Source organism: Rhinoderma darwinii, chromosome 5, assembly GCF_050947455.1.
Source record: "Rhinoderma darwinii isolate aRhiDar2 chromosome 5, aRhiDar2.hap1, whole genome shotgun sequence".
Taxonomy (NCBI): domain Eukaryota; kingdom Metazoa; phylum Chordata; class Amphibia; order Anura; family Rhinodermatidae; genus Rhinoderma; species Rhinoderma darwinii.
In genome coordinates this window covers 26,650,073-26,664,632 of record NC_134691.1, presented here as the reverse complement: position 1 = coordinate 26,664,632, position 14,560 = coordinate 26,650,073, and positions in this window count along the sequence as shown.

Sequence of the window (14,560 nt, the reverse complement as noted above, 5' to 3'; positions counted from 1 at the left end):
GTTATTGCCTCAACACGTTGTAACAGTCATGCTACCAATCTAAGGTATTTTAGAGTTTGAAGACTGCGTCCTCCATAACAAAATTTTTTTTGTATTATTCCAATGTATCTAGAATGAAGCAGGTTTGAAATAAGTCTTGATTAAAATATATATTTTTTTATCTACAGCTCCTATGCAGACTAATTTTTCTCCATGGTAATAGACAACATATAAACCCTGTGTAGAATGATCCCGCGGTCATATTCCCCTTCATCTGTACCCTACTTGTTGATAACCTATTAAATGTCTATTGAAGATGATGGAAAGGTATATGACTGCAGGATCAGACAACACAGGGTTTGTTTGTAGTCTGTTACTATGGAGATACCTGAAGCTGTAAACACAAAATGATAATAAATTTTCAAATTTAGATGATTTGAAACAAATAAAAAAATTGGTTGAGTGGGTCCCACTCTGTTAAACTCCAGCTGTCCATGTATTACATGGATGGCCATTCATATAATTGGCCACCATGTAATGCTACATTTTCTGACTGGCTGCAGCTTTGCCTGGCATAATCACCTTTTTGTTGGAGTATAGGAAGCTGAGGCCCAAACTTTAATGATTGGCAACTTGAGTCGCAGTGGCTGCCAGTGGGGTAATAAAAGGACTTGCTAACCTTTCTCTACATCCTTAGGTGCCATAATCACTATTAACGGCGGAATCTAAGGGGTCAAACCATTGGGTTCAGAGTTTCTACTCGAGTGTTACTGCAGGATGTCGGCTGTCAGGAGCTGAGCCAGCACAATCACTGTGGTGTACATGTACGTCACTATGCGGGATCTACTTCCCACTTGTGCTTTACATGTACGGCGATTAACAGGAAAGGAGTTTTAATCACAAATTAGTATTTTATTGAAGTTTTGCAAATCTGCATCATATTTTTTTAAAAGTTGACGACGCTTTATAATTTTGTACTGGTAGAATGCTGATCAGATGTGTATCATTTATGATCCATCAATAATGCAAAACAATTAATCTAATGGCTGCTCAAAAACATCAAATAGTATTCGATCGTTCTGAGAGGGCAAAAGGAGGTTAACAAACACTAGAAGCTTGGAAGAATATGAATCTTAAGGGCGTAAAACGGCTTCATCGTCCCACTGGAATTAATATAAAACAAAACTTAACTCAACATCTGGCAAAAAGAAATGTAGCAGTAGATGCAGCTACGAAACCTACGGAGAATTGGTACAAAATCAAATTGCATAAACAAACTGCATAAACAAACTTTATAATTCATATTTGCCAACTTTTGAAAAGGGACATCAGGGAGATTTTGAAAAGGGGCGTTGGAGGCCCAAAACCTCTTACCTTATGCCCCACCCATTTATAAAGTACACATCACTAGACACAATTTAAAATAAAATAACTAGATTAAATATATCCCCATAACCCTAAGAACATGCGCCATAAATATACACTATAGGGGCATTTATTAAAGGGGTTTTCCTATCAGGGACATTTATGACATGTCCACAGGATATGTCATAAATGTCAGATAGATGTGGGTCTCACCTCATCTCTAGAACGGTGCCCCCTAAACCCCGTTCTGCCTTTGTCTGCTCTCGCTGCCTCACAGCCGCTACCTGGTTATATGATCGAGAGTTACGAAAACATCGTAATTCGCTGAGCTACGCTGTTTCCGTAAGTCCCATAGTAGTGAATGGCAGTTACAGAAGCAGCGTAGCATGCGAGCTACGCTGTTTCTGTAACTACCATTCAGTTCTAATGGACTTACGAAAACAGCGTAGCTCAGCGAGATACGCTGTTTTCGTAACTCCCGACCATGTAACCTTTATCATGGTTGGAATTGAGCCGCAACACAGTGGCAGAACGGGGTTGAGAACGGGTTTTTTCACCAGAAAAGTGTGACTTTATCCTTTTACGCCACTCTTGTCAATTTTTGAAATTGGCGAAAATGATAGTAGAAATCTAAACCAGCTTGTAGCTGTCATAGACTTTACTTTCTGGCGCACATTTGTTGTGTCTTACTCGATCAGGCTTCAGGCTAAAACTGGCATATGAAACCGCAGCCTTCGTAAATCTGGGTTTCTATGGCCAAAAGTATGTGGACCCCACTTCTAATTATTGACTTCAGGTGTTTCAGCCACACCTATTGCAAACAGGTGCATAAAATCAAGCACAAAGTCATGCAATCTAGTAGTATGGGTTGTACTGAAGAGCACAGTGATTTTACACGCGGTCCTATCATAGGATGACCCTTTGCCACAAGTCAGTTTGTAAAAATTCTGCTCTGCTAGATCTGCCCCGGTGACCTGTAAATGCTGTTATTGTGAAATTGAAACGTCTAGGAGAAAGAACTGCTTAGCCATTAAGTGGTAGACTACGGAAACTCACATAGCAGTGCCGCTGAGTGTTGAAGCGTGTGGGGTGTGAAAATCATCTATCCTGTGTTGTATCACTCACTACTGAATTCCAAACTACCCCTGAAAGTGACGTCAGCACGAGAACTGTGCATCAGAATCTTCATGAAATGGGTTTCCATGGTCGAGCAGTTACACACAAGCCTAAGATCTCCATGCACAATGCCAAGTTGCTGCTAGAATGGTGTAAAGCATGCCGCCTCTGGACGCTAAAGTTATCTGGAGTGATGAATTACGGCTCACTATCGGGCAGTCAGATGAGGAATCCGAGGTTTTTCGGGATGCCAGGAGAACGCTACATATCGGAAAGCATAGTATCTACTGTAATATTTGGTGGAGGAGGGGTAATGGTCTGGGGCTTTTGCAGTGATTGGCGCCTTATTTCCAGTGAAGGGTAATGTTAGTGCTACAGCATATAAACACATGAAACACAATTGTAGTGTTTCCACTCCTTTTCCGGCATGACTGCGCCCCTGTACACACAGTGAGCTCCATAAAGACATGGGGTGAGGAGTTTGGTGTGCAGAAACTCGAGTGGCTGCACAGAGCCCTGACCTCAACCCCATCCAACACCTTTCAAATTATTTGGAATGATGATTGCAAGTCAGACCTACACATTCAATATCAGTGCCAACCTTACAAATGATCTTTCGGCTAAATGGGCACAAATTCCCACAGACACACTCACAAATCTTGTAGAAAGTCTACCGGGAAGAGCGAAGGCTGTTATGGCTGCAAAAGGGACTTAACTCCATAATACCACCCATGGTTATGGAATAGGATTTCGAGCAAGTTCATATAGCTGTGACGGTCAGCTGTGCACATAATTTTGGCCATATAGTGTATATACTTACTGTAAGTCAGCAACAACAACAAAATGATCATTGCAAACCCCTCAACAAGCCAGAAAGGAGAACGGCTCCGACATTGGCAAACTTGCCCGTCCAGGCATTTCATGGACATCCATTCATCTGTATAATTACCAGGTAATGCTACAATTGTTGGACCAGACATGGCTATTCTCCGGTGGTTAGAGAAGCCAGACATCCGTTGATCAGTTAATCAATAGGTCGACTTCCAGCTACATAGGGGATGTCTTCAAAAGACAACCCCTTTAAGTAGCTATTGCTGCTTCACCTTATAGTACAATACGGAGTACAAATGTTGTCTTCCTCAAATGCAGAATAACATTTGATTTTTCCACCAAGTGAAACCTATAATGAGGTAGATGTAAAATATAGAAGAAGTGTGATTATGCATTGAAGATACCAAGCCATTTCACAATAAGAATCATCTAATCTTGAACATTCCCTTTTGACACCTTGGATGTAAATTGGATATTCTCTCGAAATCCCAAATATTTGCAAATGTCTCTGAAACTGTCCAGTAACATATTTGCATAAACTGGGAAAAACAAATTTGAACAGAGAGCATCATCAGAGCGAGTGGAGATTGAGCACAAATTCTTGGCTCTTATTAAATGACCTGTTGATGAGACTTCATAGCACTTTGCTTCCCAGAAGTAACGTCTAGTGCAGGAGACAGCTCAGCCTGCTCCATAAAGAAACAGCAGAAAGACCCAATTATGAGCTATTGGCCTGCACCCCCTCCTCTCTATAATGAATTTTTTTATAGTCGTGTCTAGTTAAAAAGTGAAATTCTAGAAAGAAAAATTCACTAAAGTTAATAAATGAAATTTGATTTTCAAGATGGTTCTTAATGTACATAGGGGGCAGTATAATAGTTCTTATATTCTTCTACATAGGGGGTACTATATAGGTATGTATATTGTTTGTACATAGGGGCAGTATTATAGTAGTTATATACTTGTATATACGTAGGAGCAGTATTATAGCAATTATATTCTTGTATATACGTAGGAGCAGTATTATAGTAATTATATTCTTGTACAGAGAGAGCAGTATTATAGTAGTTATATTCTTGTACACAGGGGGCAGTATTATAGTAGTTATATTCTTGTATTTAGAGGCAGTATTGTAGTAGTTATATTCTTGTATATAGGGGCAGTATTATAGTCGTTATATTCTTGTACATAGGGGCAGTATTATAGTAGTTATATTCTTGTACACAGGGGGCAATATTATAGTAGTTATATTCTTGTACATAGGGGACAGTATTATAGTAGTTATAGTCTCTTATATAGGGGGCAGTATTATAGTAGTTATATTCTTGTATGTAGGAGTAGTATTATAGTAGTTATATTCTTGTATGTAGGAGTAGTATTATAATAGTTATATTCTTGTACACAGGGGGCAGTATTATAGTAGTTATATTCTTGTATATAGGGGCAGTATTATAGTAGTTATATTCTTGTATGTAGGAGTAGTATTATAATAGTTATATTCTTGTACACAGGGGGCAGTATTATAGTAGTTATATTCTTGTATTTAGAGGCAGTATTATAGTAGTTATATTCTTGTATATAGGGGGCAGTGTTATAGTAGTTATATTCTTGTACATAGGGGGCAGTATTATAGTAGTTATATTCTTGTATATAGGGGCAGTATTATAGTAGTTATATTCTTGTATATAGGGGGCAGTATTATAGTAATTATATTCTTGTACATAGGGGGCAGTATTATAGTAGTTATATTCTTGTATATAGGGGCAGTATTACAGTAGTTATATTCTTGTACATAGGGGGCAGTGTTATAGTAGTTATATTCTTGTACATAGGGGCAGTATTATAGTAGTTATAGTCTTGTACATAGGGGACAGTATTATAGTAGTTATATTACTGTATATAGGGGGCAGTATTATAGTAGTTATATTCTTGTACATAGGAGGTAGCATTACAGTAGTTATATTCTTGTACATAGGGGGCAGTATTATAGTAGTTATATCTTGTACATAGGGGGCATTATTATAGTTGATATATTCTTGTACATAGGGGGCAGTAGTATAGTACTTATATTCTTCTACATATGGGCAGTATTATAGTAGTTATATTCTTGTACATATGGGCAGTATTATAGTAGTTATATTCTTGTACATAGGGGACAGTATTATAGTAGTTATATTCTTGTACATAGGAGGTAGTATTACAGTAGTTATATTCTTGTACATAGGGGGCAGTATTATAGTAGTTATATCTTGTACATAGGGGGCATTATTATAGTAGATATATTCTTGTACATAGGGGGCAGTATTATAGTAGTTATATTCTTGTACATATGGGCAGTATTATAGTAGTTATATTCTTGTAAATAGGGGGCAGTATAATAGTAGTTATATTCTTGTACATAGGGGGCAGTATTATAGTAGTTATTTCCTGATCATCCTTGGCAGCACAACACATATGGTTTTAGTCCCCTAGGTACAATCAAACAGAGACAGGTTAATTAGCAATAAGCATTAAGCAATTAAACAATTAAGGACTTCCCCTATAAGTATGTACCGGAAAACGGGCCCCAGCATATTTTTTATTTTTCTCTTAGGTCAGTACAGAGACAGTACCCTATCCATCTAACAGAGGAAAAGATAATTCCAGGCTGTATACAGGGCTGCGCCTCTGTCCCTCAGCCACGAAGGTGTACCAAGATGGCGGTCAATGTCTTGGTACATGGCGATGGGGCACCTTACGTGATCCTGGTAATGGTAGCAGGGGAGGAGGACCCCCTGTTGGAGCATCCCCCGTTCGTCTAGGTCCGAAGTGTATTCCGGACCGACCGCCCGCGCTCTCCCGATTACCCGGAAGTGCTGCTCAGCGTTACAGAGGCATGGATGGGGGCAGAAGTAATGTCATTGATGTTGACCCCACCCCCCGGATGTGACGCGCGGACGCACCAGGCTCATAATGCCGGCGTCCTGTTTGAAACCTGGCGCGCTCTGCCTCTGGACAGCCCTCTGCTTGCTAAGGTTAGTAAGGCTGTTTACATTGATGGGTCCTGATGGCTATGCACATTTCCTACCATGCATTTGTTTCTGCCTTTTCTCTAGATGTCTGAAAAGGAAAAGGACCCACAAATCCAGGCACAGGCTTTGCAGGGAATGCCTCCAGCCTCTGCCTGATGACATTATGTCAGATCTGTGTATCTCATGCTCCACCCCAGTTGCCTCCCCTCCCAGGAAAGATTCTAGGAGATTTATGCAATGATTTAAACAGCTGTCTGTAGTTTTTGAGGATGTAAAATCATCACACCATGCTGAGAGGACCAGACGCTCTCCCTCTCCACCTCCTCAATACCAGGAGGATTCCTCCTCTGCAGGAGGTTCAGATTCAGAGGTGGTCTCTGACTCCCCAGACTCTGACAACCCCGAGGAATGTTACATCCTGAGTAAGGATAAGCTCCATGATCTCCCCAGAGTGATGAAGGATACATTGGAGATGGGGAAGGAGGTTGAGCATAAGCCTAAAAAGGACAGACAGTTTTATTTTCCCATTACCAAGGGAAAGAATTTCCCAGCCATCCTGTCCTAACGGAATGGATGAAACGGGATTGGGATAAGCCTGAGAGGAAATCAGAACTGGGCTCTTGGTTCAAAAACCTCTACAGACTGGATAAAACTGGCTCCAAAGATTGGGAGAATATTCCAAAACTGGACTTGCCAGTGGTTAAATTGTCAAAGAAAGCAGTTTTTCCACCCGATGAATCAGCCCTGCTGAATGACCCCATGGATCGCAAGGCGGATTCACTTCTGAAGAAGGTGTATACTTCAGCAGTGGGCTCGTGCAAAAACGCCTTGTCTTCAGTACCGGTGGCTAGAGCACTCCGGGTCTGGCTAAGCCACTTGTCAAGGGATCTAGAAGATGGAGTCCCAAGGGAAGAAATTCTCCAGTCCCTCCCAGTAATGAAGTCAGCTTCGGAGTTCCTCTGTGACTCCCAGCTGGATGACATCAAGTATGCATCCAGGGCCTTGTCCCTATCGAATGCGGACAGAAGGGATCATTGGCTTAAGTTATGGTCTATGGATAATCTCTAAAAAAATAATTTTTGTAGCCTCCCTTTTCAGCCAGAATCTCTGTTTGGTCCCCAATTAAAGGATATTTTGAATTCCTTAGGGAAAGGCAAAGGGGCTAGGTTTCCTGAACCTAAAAGGAAGGATACCAGTCGTTACTTTCGAGATCAGAGAAAAAAATTCCCGAAGTTCAAAAGAATGTTTCCAGACCGTCAGCGCACGTTTAAAACGAAGCGAGAAAATCCTTCCTCCTTTCGGAAGAAAACCCCTCTCAAAATCCAAACAGTTTATGTCGCCCAGCCAATCCTACAAGTAGGAGCAAGGCTTCAGAGAATCTCCTCTCGGTGGTCGGGGACATTATCCGACGACTGGGTGACAGCAACCATCAGAAAAGTATACTCTTTGGAGTTCAGAATTCTCTCCCCAGACCACTTTTTCCTCAACAGGCATCACAACCTGATAGTCCATCAGCTTTTGCAGGTCTTTCTCCAGAAAGCAGCCCTGGAAGATGTCCCAGTCTCAGAAAAAGGGCAAGGAGTTTACTCCAGAGTGTTCCCTGTGCCCAAATCAGACGGCAGTTGGAGGCTGGTAATAGACCTGACTTTCCTCAATCAACATCTGGTGAGGAAAACCTTCGAGATGGAGACTATCCGGTCAGTGATGAACCTTCTGGAAAGGAACGACGTGCTGGCAACAATCGACCTCACGGACGCATACTTGCATGTCCCAATTCTGGCCGCGCACAAAAGGTTCCTCCGATTGGCGGTACAGACGCAAGGTGGAGTACAGCACTTCAAATATACCTGCCTACCCTTCGGGATTTCGTTGGCACCCCATGTGTTCACGAAAATCGTGGTGGTCCTAACAGCAGCACTGAGGCTGAAAGGGATATGTGTGGTCCCTTACTTGGACGACTGGCTAATAAAAGCATCATCACAGTCCCTTCTACAAGAACATCTCCAAACCACATTGGAGTTTCTTCACTTTCACGGGTTCCTGGTGAACTTCAGAAAGTCACAGCTCTCACCATCACAGAATCTGAAATTTTTAGGGCTCATGGTGAATTCCCAGTCGATGACAGTCAAATTGTCTCCAGAGAGGATTGCTTCAATCCGGGGTTTAATAGAAAGCCTTATTTGCCATCCGAATATATCGGTTCGAGGAGCTATGAAAATTCTAGGTCTAATCACCTCATCCATAGATGCAGTTCCCTGGGCAAAAGCCAACAGGAGATCATTACAGCTCGACATCCTCAGAGCCTGGGACAAAAATGTCAGAAATCTGGACGCCCTCTAATAAGTCTCCAACTTCACCCTTCAAGACCTCAGCTGGTGGTTAATCACGGACATTATCCGGACCGGCAAGTCTCTCGTTCCCCCACCACAGAAAGTCTTCACAAGAGATGCCTCCTCCTGGGGCTGGGGTGCCCATGTAGATCACCTATGGGTTCAGAACAGATGGAGTCAGAGGAACTATCCTCCAACATGAAGGAACTCAGAGCAGTGAGATTGTCGCTAATGTCCTTTCAATCCCATCTGAGAAATACCCAAATCCTGATCCAGTCAGGAACGAGGAGTGCCCCAATGTCAGTCGAGTGCAGACGACTTATGAGTTGGGCAGAACAACATTCATTGGGAATTTCAGCAGTTCACATCAAGGGCTCCTTGAACCACACTGCAGACTTCCACAGCCGCAATATCCTCCATCCAGGGGAGTGGAATCTCAACCCTCAGGTTTTCAGCAGCTTAGCTGCCACATGGGGAATGCCAGACGGGGATGTGATGGCATCATTAGAGAACAACAAAGTCCTCAGCTTCTGTTCTCTGTACCACACCCGCCATGCAGTAGCATTAGATGGCCTGTCTGTCAATTGGGGAGAAAAATTAATCTACATTTTTCCTCCCCTCCCCTTAATACCCAGAGTATTGAAAAAAGTTCGGGACGAGAAAGCGGAAGCTATTGCAATCCTGCCATTTTGGCCCCGCAAGGCCTGGTTCTCCGTAGCATTGTCTCTCTCGAAGGGCAGGTTCCTGAAACTACCAGTATCACCGAACCTCCTGTCCCAGTAAGGGGTGTATCACCCGAACCCTTGCAGTCTACATCTCACGGCCTGGAGACTGACCGGGAGAACCTGATTCACCGAACCTCCTGTCCCAGTAAGGGGTGTATCACCCGAACCCTTGCAGTCTACATCTCACGGCCTGGAGACTGACTGGGAGAACCTGACAGAAATGGGACTTTCATCAGAAGTTATTAATACCTTGCTGTCAGCTAGACGACCTTCAACGGTCAAAGTATACAACAGAGTTTGGACCCTGTTTACCTCCTGGTGCTCTAAAAATTCAGCAAACGTAGTCTCTCTGAATACTATCCTACAATTTCTTCAGGAGGGCTTCAATAAAGGTTTGAAGCTAAATACCCTTAAGGTGCAGTTCACGGCAATTAATGCCCAATTGCAAAATCGTTTCTCCAACCAGCAGTTCGTGAAGACCTTCTTCAAGGTTTTAAGACACCTAAGCCCAGTCTCTCAGGTACCCTCTCCTTCCTGGGACCTATCAATAGTGGTGTCGGCTCTAACAAAGCCATCGTTTGAACCCATGCAAGAGTCATCCATCAGATTTCTCTCCTTCAAGGCCTTTTTCCTGGTGGCAATAACGTCGACTAGGCACATAAGCGAGCTGCAGGCCCTTTCCTTCAAAGAACCATATTTGAGGGACCTGGGAGATTGTCTTCTACTACGTAAGCCTTTTTTAAAGCCATCACTGTCCCTGCTGTGACCAGCTCCTGCGGGCGGCTATTCCATAATTTCACAGTTCTCACAGTAAAGAAGGGTTGTCGCCTCTGCAGATTGAACCTTATTTTCTCCAGACAGATCGTTGGATCTCTGGTACAATACACTGCAATACTAATATATTGCAGTATATTATCATTTTTACAGGCAGGGCTTAACAGAGGCAGAGTGAAGGTAGTCCTGGGGGCCATCATTAGGCGCCTGGGCTGCCATGACAACCGTCGTCACCCACAATGTCGTTGCAAGGGGGGCAATGAGCTGTCGGAGGGGGCTGCCCCTCTCTTTTCAACTGCTTGATTGACTGCAGTATTTGAGGGGTTGAACAGCCAGGAACAGCACGATCACTGCTCCTGGCTGTTAGTCCTGGGTGTCGGCTGTAAAACACAGCCGACACCCGCAGCATGTGGAGCGCGCTCCATACTTCTCCCCTTGCACCAGGATGTACCGATGCGCCCTGGTGCGTTAAGGTGTTAAAGGTTCCATTTTAGCCACTATACTGTGATATGTTCATGTGATACACAGGTGCTGGGTTTGTAAGGCCGGGTTCACATAGGGCTGATACGCTGCATAAAAGGACACAGCATATCCGGTTTGATGCCTGCAGGGAATTCTATCTGAAAACCTGCATCAAATTGTGGTGCAGTTTTTCGGCCGGAATGTCCGCTGCGGAAACAACAGGTAAAAAAAAAGCCTATATTTACCTATAGTCATGACGATGCGTCTCGCTGGCATCCTGCAGCCTGACTTCCTGGGAAGATATTTCATCCCATGTGACCACTGCAGTCTTTGATTGGCTGCAGCAGTCACATGGGATGAAACGTCATCACTGGAGTCTGGCCTGGACGCAGAAGGAGAGAGATCTAGGTAAGTATAAGATTTTTATTTTTTTTCTGAGTTGTGATTTTTGCAGCGGAATCGCAGCTTTTCTGCTGCAAAAATCAAAACAACTGCTATTTGTTGCGGGTTTTAACTCCCTATTAAATTCTATGGGGAAAACCCGCAACAGAAAAGCAGCGAATACGCAAATACAATTGACATGCTGCAAATTAAAAAAAACGCACCGCAAGACTATTTATTTACTTTTTTTTAGCATAATTATTACACAGCGTGTGGTTGAGATTTTTTAAAATCCCACCCACTCTGCTACTACTGTATTACGCTGTCCGTTCTTTCTGCGGTCCAGGCTCTTGGGCCATACACGGAGCGTGGAAACCACGGTCATGTGCATGGCCCCATAGAAATGAATGGGGCTACAATTCTCCAGTGGATTTTCGGGGGAATTGCGGCTGCAAAAGCACGTTTGTGTGTATGGGGCCTTACTGTACAGTTATCAGAGCTGTCTTGTAACGAGCCATGCACCTGTGTAATCATCACATGGCCAGGACTGATTTTTATCAAAAAATAATATTTATATGCTGAAACCAGAATATCTCTTTGAGCTTTTCTGTGCTTTTGTAAATTCAATTTCTGAACATTTCGGGTTCCTGAATCTTTACCAAGTATTCACTGAGTGACTATTACTGGAGGCTTGTAAATGGAAATCCGACAGCTAGTACGTAGGTGTCCAGCGTGGATTAACAGATTATAATAAACCTAAATGCAGTGCAGCAGGTTCAGGTTCTAGTAATGCATAGTCTCTTCTGTCAGTCCTGGGGGATATAAAACTCCAGGTGTCTCACGTCACGCTGACATTCACATATAAACTAAATTTACAAAGCTATATGTGATGGAGGACTAGATCTGTCCAAGTAACGAAAAACACATGACAATGAGGTCTTTCTGATTGAAGAACGTCCGACACTTAGTGAGATGTAAATAAACAGGCTTTTAACCGTGGTGTTTAGCTCCATTTATGCTCATGTTTAAAAAATAATGTAACCCCTAAATGGCAACTCCACTCAGATCGGAAACTTCACTATAGATTTAGATTGATATTTTTGTCCGTAGGGGCTGTATTATAGTAGTGCTGGTGTAGTAATAGTATTGAAAGAGGTGGTCTATTAGAACAATACAACCCCTATCCATATGCCCTATAAGATCATGTGGACTACATATGGGGGAAGTCCACTCGTGGTAACCCCCCTCTATTAACCAGAGCGGAGAGACGTTGCAAAGACCAGCTTCTCTTCTGGTGGACTTCCTTGAATGGGCACCGTGTAGTACCACATTTGCCCGGTAGTGGCTGATGCAGGAGAAATGTGGGTTGGCCTCTGGGCAAAGTTAAATATTCAGCAGGGGGCGACGATGAGCACACAAGAAAGATTTGACCAAGGTAAAGAGAATATAAACAGAACCGGTATTTACCAAGTTATTTTCTTAGAATACCTGAGTAATGTGCTATATTCTGTAGTACTAGATTTTCATTACTCATATCAGAACTGTCCAAATCAATTTCATACAAAGCCGATTCACATATCAGTATGAATATTTTTTTGTTTCTGAATGTGAAAGCAAATTTACAGAAAAATGGGGAGAACATACAAGTTCCATGCAAATGTTGCATTTTAAACTCAGGACCCCAACTCTCCACAGCAGATCTCTCTCTCCAGCGCTCTCTCTCTCCAGCGCTCTCTCTAATCCAGCGCTCTCCCTCTGTCACAGCCAAGTTCCTCCTCTTCTATCTGAACACTGAACAAGGCTTGGTGGGAACACCGCTGTTTTATAGAATAAGCACCGCCCCCAGCATCATTCCTTTGCTGTTATAGCACTGCATGAAATTTAGCAAAGATGGCGTGCGGGCTGTACATCCAACGAGCCAACTATAATAGCAACTGTAGAAATAAACATAACCTTTCAGTGCAATGAACAAAAGCAGCAAAACTTAAAGAGGCTCTGTCACCAGATTATCAAATCCCTATCTCCTACTGCATGTGATCGGCGCTGCAATGTAGATAACAGTAACGTGTTTTTTTAAAAAAACGATCATTTTTAGCCAAGTTATGAGCAATTTTATATTTATGCAAATGAGCCTTTCTAATGGACAACTGGGCGTGTTTTCTCTTATTTCCAACTGGGCGTGTATTGTGTTTGTAACATCTGGGCGTCTTTACTTGTCTTTGATGCTGACATATGAGGCTGGATTCACACGAGCATTGCGTTTTTGCGCGCGCAAACAACGCGGCGTTTTGCGCGCGCAAAAACCATTTGACAGCATCATAGAGATGAGGCTTGTCGACGCCCGTCACTGTCCAAGGTGCTGAAAGAGCTAAATCTTTCAGCACCCTCGACAGTGAATGCCGAACACAACAGCGAAAAACCTGTAAAAAAAAAGATAAAGTTCCTACTTACCGAGAACTTCCCGGCCGTTGCCTTGGTGACGCGTCCTTGGTGACGCGCCTCTCTTGACATCGGGCCCCACCTCCCTGGATGACGCGGCAGTCCAAGTGACCGCTGCAGCCTGTGATTGGCTGCAGCCTGTGCTTGGCCTGTGATTGGCTGGAGCTGTCACTTGAACTGAAGTGTCATCCCGGGAGGTCGGACTGCAGGAAGGAGACAGGAGTAATCGGTAAGTTAGAACTTCGGTTTTTTTTACAGGTTCATGTATTTTGGGATCGCAAGTCACTGTCCATGGTGCTGAAACGGTTTAACTCTTTCAGCACCATGCACAGTGAATGTCTCCCGACGTCGCGGACCGGAATTTTTTTTGCCGGGTTCGGCCAAAACGAGTTTGGCCGAACCCGGTGAAGTTAGCTTCGGTTGTCGGGGTTCGCTAATCGCAAAGACACTCCGTTTGGATGTTCGGAAACAGAAAAGCACGTGGTGCTTTTCTGTTTACATTCATCCTTTTGACAGCTGTTGCGCAAACACGCAGTTCGCACGGAAGTGCTTCCGTGCGACATGCGTGGTTTTCACGCACCCATTGACTTCAATGGGTGTGTGATGCGTTGAAAACGCTGAATCAACGGACATGTCGTGAGTTTTTGGCAACGGAGCAACGCTGCGCAAAAAACGCTGCCATGTCTGCACGGCCCCATTGACAAATATAGCTACGCGCAACGCACGTGAAAATCACGCGCGTTGCACGCGCGTATTTTACGTTCGTCTGAATAAAGCCTGATGCTGACATATGATGCTGACAAACACTTCTATTCACAACGCCCAGCTAGTAAAACAAGTAAACACGCCCAGATGTTACAAACACAATACACGCCCAGTTGGAAATAAGAGAAAACACGTCTAGTTGTCCATTAGAAAGGCTCATTTGCATAAATATAAAATTTCTCATAACTTGGCCAAAGCTGATCGTTTAAAAAAAAAAAAAAAAAAGTTACTGTTATCTACATTGCAGCGCCGATCACATGCAATAAGAGATAGGGATTTGATAATCTGGTGACAGAGCCTCTTTAAGCACAAAAGACGGAATGGCCACATAACTATAACATAAGTACAACAGGCCAGACAGACCACTCCTCCTGTAGAACAC